The following is a 9,853-nucleotide window of genomic DNA, read 5'->3' on the forward strand; positions in this document are numbered from 1 at the left end:
GGCACAACAGGACCCATTCGCCTCCATCGCATGGGCAGACTCCGAGAGTGAGCCACGAGCCACGAGCCACTCTCAAAGCCTAAGGGCCAGAATACCGAGCTAATATGACCTCGGCACAATAGGACCCAGTCGCCTCTATGGCATGGGTAGACTCTGAGAGTGAGCCCCGAGCCACTCCTCCAGCCTAAGAGCTGAAACGCCGAGCTAATGAAGAAACCTCAGCAGTACACAAAAATGAGTTACCCCATCAGCATGAACTAAGTACTTGCAGGGCCTGAGGTGCATGCGGCTCGGGCATGAACCGCACGACAAATGGCCTGCCCTGGCATGCGAAGAGTTAAACCCGTAAGGAAAACTGACAGTAGGCTACCTCGGGTGCAGACAGGTCGGGCGTGCACCCTACTATATCCCTCACCCCGGCATACACAAGGCTACCCCTACTAAACAGTTCGGGGCCACGGTGGTCGATTAAGGAACACCCACTTTGGAAGTTCAATACGGTAGGCTAACAGCTCGGAGTGAATGACCACTTCGACAAAATAAATTGCACAAACTTTTGGCAAAAAGAAAAAATCTTTTCATTGTAGAGGATCCATTACATAAACTCCATTAAGGAACGTGTTGGCTACAAGAAAGAAAAAGGGGGAAGATTAAGTTTACAAATACGGGAGCAAACTACTTTGGAAGCTCGTCGCCTCTGTTAGGGACCTCCTTGGGGGCAGTAACTGGGCCAGCATCCTCTGCCTCATCTTTGGACTGATGCACGATGTCGTCAGTGATCCGCGATGTGGTGATGGCGCTCGTATCCAGGTTGGGGTAGAGATGCCTGATCAGCCACCGACTAAGCTTGAAGCCCTTACGGTAAGCCTCCGTCATCACGTCGTCGAACCTTGAAGAATTGACGTTGTCAAGGACGGCCTGAGTCTTGGCCTCCTCGAGAGCACCCTCGAAGATTGTAGCCTTCTCTCTTATGTCTTCCTAGAGGTACTCCACTTCATGCTCCAGCTTCCCCTTCGCCTCCTTGAGGCCTTGCACCTCGAGCTTCAAGGCGTCCCGCTCAGCCTTGAGGCTGTTCACCTCGAGCCCTAAGGCCTCCAAACCAACCTTGAGACCGTTCACCTCGGCCCTCAGCTTGTCCTTGTCTCGGGCCAGCTCCCCCTTTTTTACCATTAACACCTCGATGAAGCTCTTTTGAGCCGAGGCGTCACTCTCCAGGCGGTGGACCTGGCAGCGAGCCGCCCTCAACTCGGTATGGGCTGCACGAGATGACTTCTCAGCCTCCAGAGCTCGCCTCAGGTGCCGATCTGATTGAAGAGTCAAGGCGCGAATGGCGGTGTTCACCTGCAAAAGAGAAACCAAAAAAAAAAAAAGAAAAAAAGAAGAAAGAGAAAAAGAAAAGAAAAGAGAGACTCACCACCATAGTATGAGTGGTAGCTCGGGCACCGAGCTGACCAGGAGTGAGTTCGGCCCACTTGCTGACCTCCCCCAGGTATGCAGCCAGCTTGCTCTTGTCCAGGCTACACTGGGGGTTCAGAACAGTTTGACTCCCTTGGCCCTCCGAGCTGGATGCCGTCATCTCCACATCGTGAGTGGAACTCTCAGAGGTCTCGGCGGCCACCTCGGCAGGACGAGCCCCGGCAGTAGCCTCTGCAGCACGAGCCTCGGCAGCGCTCTCAGCAGCAGGCTCAGTAGGCTTGGCATCAGGTTCGGTGGGCCTAACAGCAGGCTCCGCTACCACCTCGGGCCTCTGAGGCACCGCCTCTCCTTCCAAATCGATGACAGGCTTCGCTGCCACCTCAGGCCCCGAAACTGAAGTCTGTGGAGGTTGGGCCTCGGTTGAAGCTCGCGGGGACTCAACGTGCGCCTTTTTGGCTACGCATTTCTTTCTCTTCATCTGGCGGAAGAGCTTCTGGTTGTCTATTCTCTCCGCCTCCATGAGACCTGCAGCAAAACATGACATCAGTAACACAAAGTAAACATACGAACAAAAAGCCGAAGTGAAGGAAAACCTACCCGGGCTCAAGCTCGCCTAGACGAGCTTCTCCTCAGAAGTGAAGTCTTTATAATCGAACCCGAGTTGAGCCAGTGACTGGAGCACCTTCTTGGTCTTCCCGTCCAGGATGACACTAGGGTCTTGAACGGCTATCCTTCAATCGGTGGGGAAGGGCCACCCCGTACTGCTCTGGACTACGAAGTAGTCCCGCTTCCAAGCTGGGGCTTTGCTCGGGAGCTTGTGCATGAGTTTAAAACCCGGGCGGGGGGACAGGTAGTAGAATCGCTTGTGCCCGGGGAGAGCACCCGAAGCGCTCTTCTTTATGGCCAAGATGGTGCTGAGAATATCTAAATCTAGGGAGAGGGAACGGTCAAAGCAAAGAGAGATGGACCCCACCACATTCCGTATGGAGTTTGGGTGGAGTTGGTCCAGGGTAATGTTGAAGTGTACCAACACCTCAACGATCAAAGGGTGAAGAGGAAGTTGGAGCCCGGCTATCAGTTGCTCCCCGAAGATCACGATCTCGTTAGGACCGTGCTCCCATGGGAAGTTGCCGGTGGGAAGGCTATACGAGTATTCCTTAGGGAGGCGGAACCTCTGTATGAGGTCCTGAAGCCTCTCCGAGGTCATTATGGAAGGGCCGAACTGATTTGGCTCCTGACCTCGGTGAGAGGTGGACGCTAGATGACCCGAAGCCACCCGTACTTCGGATGGATGAGCAGCAGAGGAGCCACCCCGAGTTGAGGTACCCACTTCGGGCTTGTCAATAAGACTGTCTACACTAGACGACATAGTGAACTGAAAGGAAGAAACAAATTGAAAAGAGAAAAGAAGCTCGGGGGGACTCACCAAGGAAACGCAACCGGACTGGGAGAACGGGACGAATTGGAAGACTCGAACTAGGAGACCTCCGACGCGAGCTCAAACGCTAATGACAAGAGCTTTGTGGCGAAGGAAATGGCCATGGGTCCCTCTATTTATAGCCGCAGCTGCAGGTTCCTCGAGGCGAAAACGGTTTAGCGCATTTTTGACGTCCGCAAAGTCCAAATCGCGTGAGATCCGCGTGTAATCCAAACGCGGCTCGGGTCTTCTTTTGATCAAACCGGGCGCTAAACCGGTCCAGCTGGACGGAGTGCGCGACAAAGCGGCATGAATACCAATGCCAAATCCACCCGGCGTGTCATGACCTCCCTGCGCTGGGTCATCGCCGCCAGCGCAGGGAGTGGGGGGCAATTGATGGAGGGTGATTTGGCCCGACCTCGTAGCACGGGTACACGTGGGCATGACCTTGCTCAAACAGTGACTCAGCATGATAAAGCAACGAGCGTGAACACAACTCAGAGGGAAAGCCCCGCCGAGTACTAGCTCGGCTACTCGGCGGGTAGACTATTTGCCGGGAGCTGCCTTACCTGCACCTCCTCCCCGGGGTTAAGGCACTTCGGGACATCCCGAGTTCGGGACGTCCTGACCTCTCTTAAGGCCCGAGCTCCCCCCAATGGACCTCAGGCCACTCCCAGGCAAGAACGCACCAGTTCATCTCTAGACACCCCGAGGCATGGACACCTCGGGTCAGCCAGTTCGGCATAACCTGCTACAGGCAGCTCGTCACTCAAGAGACAGCCCAGCTCAGGGTGATTCGCGGAAGGGCGGTTCGGTATACCACATGAAAGCTTCCTGCTCGACCACCGTACCCGACAAATCTGTGGATAGCAAACATGTCCCTCGTCAGATAGCGCTGCGCCTGTCACCCTCAGAAAGATGTCTCGCGCCTCACAAGCACGTACCCTGCAACGATGGCCCCGTGCATGCCACCTCAGCCTTGCCTGTAACGGCTGTGGTAGGTTGACAGTGGCAGTTATACCTGCCCTGTCAGAAGTCAGAGGGCCTGAAGCAATGGAATTCGGTTATAAGGGGATCATTCTTAAGGAACAAGGTATCTTCGAATCACTTGTGCAACCTTCACTCTTAGCCTTCCATTTCCCTTCTCTTCTTGCACACAGTACTGATTTAATCATCGGAGCGTTCCCTCCAGGAAACCCCCCGGGAGTTCTTCCTCTTTCCTCTTATCTTAGGTACCTCTCAGGAGCCACACGAGTGCCACATAAGAATGACTGGATCGCGCAACATCAAGACCCATTCCGATTCCGATTCCGGACCCATATTATTCCCATGAACAAAAACGATCACTTAATGCATTTATATAAATAAATACTCTGAACAATTATTTTTTCTACTATATATGTATTTAGTTATTAAAGGATCAATAGTAATCACTGGTTCAAAACTCCAAAATTTCTACTCATTTGACAAGCTGTCAGGTCGAGTAGCTAGGCCCCAATAACTCTTGTACAATTAGAAAAAAAAAACAATATAAATTATAAGTAATTCAAACCAAGTTAGAACACCAATCCATCTTTAATTTAGCCTAGTCAATTTTCTAAGTGGCAGTACTCCAAGTGATGAAGTCAAAATTCAACTTAGTACTTTGGTTCTCAATGGACAACATACGTTGACCATTAGTGGTCTGAACTAAAGTTGGACCAGCCAATTCCAGAATAAACTCAGCAAGTTCTAATTGTGATACTAATTAATTTCCAATAAGAACTGCATGGACTCATCTAAGAGAAACGGCAAGAGTTCATCTTTACTTATTTATCTTTTATTAGTAATTATCAAGGTTTTTAACAGGGAACTGTTCTGGGTCCTGTGTTTTCAGGTCAAACGGTTCGATCCTTCGATCCGAATGGACATCCTGTTTTGATAAAATAAATAAAAAAATAAAAATTTAAAAAAACGTAAGAAATAGTTAAAAATCATTCCTGAATCAAATAATTTGACGGTTCAATCATTCAGGTCAATGATTTACTGACCAAATCAACAATTTTAATCAAATAACGATTCCAGACCAAAATAGTTTTTAGCCAAATCAATGGTTGGCTGACCTTCCAATCTAGAGCAGAGACAAGGAAAATGTGTTTCAGGTGATTTCTCTGGTACTGACCTTCCTAGCTAGCTTCAGAAGATACAGTAGACGCATGACGGTCTGTTCTGACTTCTGAACAGCTACTTACAAAGGATCATTGGCTTCTTGTAATTAAGTTCCTTTGTTTCATGTCTTTCATATGAGACAGTGCTAATGTATTTACAAGTTTGTCAATTGAAGTCGATAAGGGTTTTGGTAATGAAAAACTATCTCAGTACCATGGCAGTTGCTAGTCGACTAGAAACCATAAGAATGGAGAGAGAGAGAGAGAGCAGTGCACTGTGGGCCCCGGATAAGATATGCACGCACCAGAAACCTTAACTTCAGCTTCATTCCATGTCTCTAGTCATCAAATAGACAGATCTTTCTTGAAGAGTAGTACTGTTTTATCTGACTGTTATTTAAAGCTTATCCACTGTACAGGAGGTCTTCATGTCACATAGCAAAGGACTACTGAGGTGGATCCCTTCCACATCCACAAGAAAGAGAAGCATATTATTAACCTCTTCCCATCACAAAAGGCTCCCAACACGCGGACAGGGTTCACAGGCTGCCAATTGGATAAGATTTTCCTCAGTAATATTACACCTTGCCGACCTCATTTATTGGCTTCTATCCCTTCTTTAACAAGTTTGTCAGTGGCCCTCTTGGTTGTGGGTGTGGGACCCCATAAGCTAATAACAGAGGCTTTTTCATGGCATTCCTTCTCATGGATGATGATGGGTTTCAGCCTGAGGGGTCACTTTTGGGTCCCACAAAGTCCAACCCACTTGTGGATTTGGGCGAACCGGCCCCAACTATATTTTAAGTTTTTAATACATACACCATTAATTGCACCACGTCAATTGTGTAATCTGTGTTACATGGGTACATGCATGCATGGTAGCAGTTGCTTCAGTTTGGCTTCTTCTTTAAGGACTCAAATGACGTGGCATGTGTTGATTGAGCAATGTAGGATTTGGAGTCAGTCAATTCAAACAAACGGTCCACTGGGTTGATGACTATTTGATTAATTAGAGACCCCTTTCACTCCTTCAATCAACATCAACCCCCTGAACAGCCCACCATTGAAAGTTCTAATATTTCTGTTAAAAAAAATGAAAAAAAAAATTGGCCATTGGTAAAACAATGGGTTTATCGGTTTACATATTCTCCATGAATAGAGCTTGCAAAGAGGAATATACGGCTACTTTTTGGAACCCAACCCAATCCACCTTCAATTCCCATACAAAAGAAGATATATTATATTCGTGGGTCATTTCATTTCTTCACCAAACAATTCCATTACCAAATTTCAGCTCCCTTTTGTTAAAGCAAGACAAAAAGATATTTAGGAAAGAAGGGCTTCAACTAATCGGTCATTACTTCAAGATTCATGGGCCAAAACCTTCTTGATAGAGAAGGAAGGAATTGGATCATTCCAATTTTCAAGAGCAAAAAATGGGTCACCTCATGCAACAAAATGACAAATAGGTGTTGATCCAGATTCAAGCAGACCGCCTAGTTGATTCCACACCAAAAAATATCAGACTATTAGACCAATATAAGGTTTTTAAAATCGGATTGGACAGGGAACTGTTTTGGGACTGATTCTTGAGTTAAATGGTCCGACCATTCAGTCTAAATAGATGAACTGTTCTGACAAAAAATTAAAAGAAACAGCCAAAAACCGTTCAGGTTAACGGTTTGTCCACCTGAGTTAGCAATTCGTTGATCAAATCAACAGTTTTTATCTAAAAAGTGGTTTTGGGGTGAAATGAAACTATTCAGATGACTAGTTCTTGATTTTTCCGATCCCACCGTCTGGTCCAATCGGGTTTTAACAACACTGGACCAACCCATTACCTATACAACCCTAAACCTTATATATTAGCAAAATTACATCATTGTTTAGAATTTGTCTCTACATGACTAAAATCTTGAAGTCGAGATAAGATCAATGGGTCATAGCTTTCCCAGTTAACCGGCCGGTTGGCTCATTGGTACAACTCAACTGTATTTTTTATATATATATTTTAATGGTATGTTTGTATTGAAACAAAAAAAAAATAGAAAAATAAAGCTGAAGTGACTAAAAATGAAAAAAAAATTCCACCAATTTTACGTTAAAAATGTGAAGGAAAAACAAGGACGAAAAAGAAAGAAAAGAACAAAAACAAAAAGCTTTTTCTGAGTGGGCGGCTTGGAACATATCCAAATTAGAATTGCATATATGCGCGTCCTTTTAGTACTACTGGCTCTATAGCAATAAACTCATCACTTCACAATAAAACTGACTAGTCATTTCAGAAAAAAAAAAAGAAAGAAAAGAAAGAGAAAACTCGGTTTCCACTGAAGGGTGTTCATCAATTGAGGCATCTCTTTTTGTTCTAATCTTCAGTTTCTTCATTAAAATGTATAAAATTTTCCAAGCCAGTCAAACACGCAGGCAACCAGTCATTCAGGCACATGTGTTGGTGTTGGTAGAATGATAGACCATTCTTGACTAAAGAAGTAGATTGTAATCTTGTATATCTTGCTAATATAGATATATAGATAATGGCATATATATAACAAAACCCTAGGCAGAAAATTAAGGCATCTTTGTGAGATTTGAGTTTGTGAGGGCTCCATAGTAAGACAAGCTTTTCAATTTTATAAGAAATTTTGTGGTGCACATGTCAAGTTAGCTATGAAAAAAGATAAAATAGACAATATGTGTGTGTGCGTGTATGTATATATATTTTACATAAATATTACAATTTTGCACGATGGAGGGGTGCAACACACATGAGTTACATTAAAGATATCATTTTCGGAAAGGCTAGCCTATCCACGAATCACCATTTTGCTTTATATGGATGTGTGTAAGAATGCTAATGAAACCCCTCACCCAATGCCTTGAATGGCCTTATACTAATTCTTTTCTGTTTCCAAAATTTTATGAACTAAATCATAGTTACCCATATCGACCAGAAGAGAATAAATGCAATTTTTTTTCCAAAACTTGATGAACTAAATCATAGTTATCCTTATCCATCCACCTTAAGAGATGCACAAAAGGGTGGAGTTCAAAAATTCAAAGGAATATAGATGGGAATATGTAAATGTGATATTGACCTTAAAGGAAAAAATTGTGATTCAAATTTAAACCTTCTTTTCTTTTTCTCCTCAAAACAATAATAAAGAAAGATTATAAGATGCAAAAGATAGGAAAACAGACTAAAAAAAATTAGACTTAGGTTTGTTTTTTGTTTAAGGACAAAAAAAATGGTAAGTTCTTTAGGTTGAGAAATAGATAAAACTTGTTTTTTCCTTTTATATTCTTTTAAGTGGAGAGATAATGTCAATGGGAAAATGAGTTCACTTCTTTCATATCCTTATAATGTTGATAATTTAAGTTCATAAAATCTGAATTAGTTTAAGATAAGGTTGGGGACCAAAGGACCCCACCCATTTCATCATTCAACCCATTATTCATTGCATTCAAAGCCCCTTTCATGTCCAAAATAAGCCCTTCTTGTGGGCATCTTTTTTTATGCAAGAAAATTATGGAAACTTTGGAAAAGCTAACTTATATCACTCAAAGGAAAACTACTCCAATATATTAAAGGCTTGGGGGAATTAATGAATTGATATGGCTAGCTAAAAGGAATTTCTATCTGGCACATGGCTGATCAGCTTGTTTGGCCACATCCCACATGATTCCTCTATGTGGCATAAATAGGTAGGGTTTTCAAGAAAAGTTTATTAGAGAACATTCGACAGGAATTTTGTTACCAAGTTGATTTTTAAGGAATTTTCTGTCTTATCCAAGTTGTTTGTTTATAAAAAATAAAGCATTAATCATAAGGATGTCTTCTATATATATAACTACTAGTGAAAGAGTGCACATTGTAGTAGGAGAATGGTGAAAGATGATCTCCAAGACATATTGCAGAAATGAAAATATTAAAAATAAGAGCAGTTCTAGGCATAGAAATATGGTTTGTGGCAGTGTTGCACCACGAATGCACTTTAGTGCTGCAAATGTCACAGCACTCTGAGACCATTTACTGAGGATATTGAACATATATAGGATGCAGCATTTATAGCTTCAGTCTGAAATGCCTATAACCAACAAACCGAACATGTTGAAAGAAATATGATCAGAGAGAGAGAAAGAGGTTTAGTGGTAGAGACATTATTCTTAGATAATTAATAGGGGAATTGAAGAAAGCTAAAGCACTATCATTTTGTGAATTTTTGAAAAGACAAGAGAATCCATATTTCCTACTTCAGTTTGATCACATAGATGGATAATATAATATCAACCAAGGCCATTAGGCAATAAATGATAGTATCAGATACCCCTTCCCCTTTATTACATGGCTTTCTCACTATCAATATCTTGGATTATTAGCGAATCCATCACATCATTGAGAGTGCCATGATCATTGAACTTAACAGATGCATCAAATTTTTGGAGGGGGCTCAAATTCTAAACTCACCCTCTTAGGGCATACTATATAAAAATCTAATTAGTCTATTTTTTGCAAATTTTTGATGAATAGATAGAAATTGTTGCGAGTGTAACTAAAAAGATGGGTGGATTCTCCTTTCAATAGAGGGTTAGGGATATATTCATGGCCAGCTCATTCAGGCCAATAGTTCTAGTTTGCCACATGACTACTGCTTTGATTCATTTGTCGCTAATGTTTTCTTTTTCCATTAAGTAGAAGATTGTCATCATCATCATCTAAGCCTTGTCACAATTAAAGTTCAATGTATCGATACTCAATTGATGAGGTAGAATTAATGAGGAGGATGAGGATGATTGTAAGACAATGTTAAGGAGACCCTTTGGTTTGCAATGACCATATGCTCATTACCCAAGTGACTTGCCACCTCTATATCCT

The sequence above is a fragment of the Nelumbo nucifera genome, chromosome 5 (genome assembly GCF_055504915.1).
Source record: "Nelumbo nucifera cultivar China Antique chromosome 5, China Antique-T2T, whole genome shotgun sequence".
Taxonomy (NCBI): domain Eukaryota; kingdom Viridiplantae; phylum Streptophyta; class Magnoliopsida; order Proteales; family Nelumbonaceae; genus Nelumbo; species Nelumbo nucifera.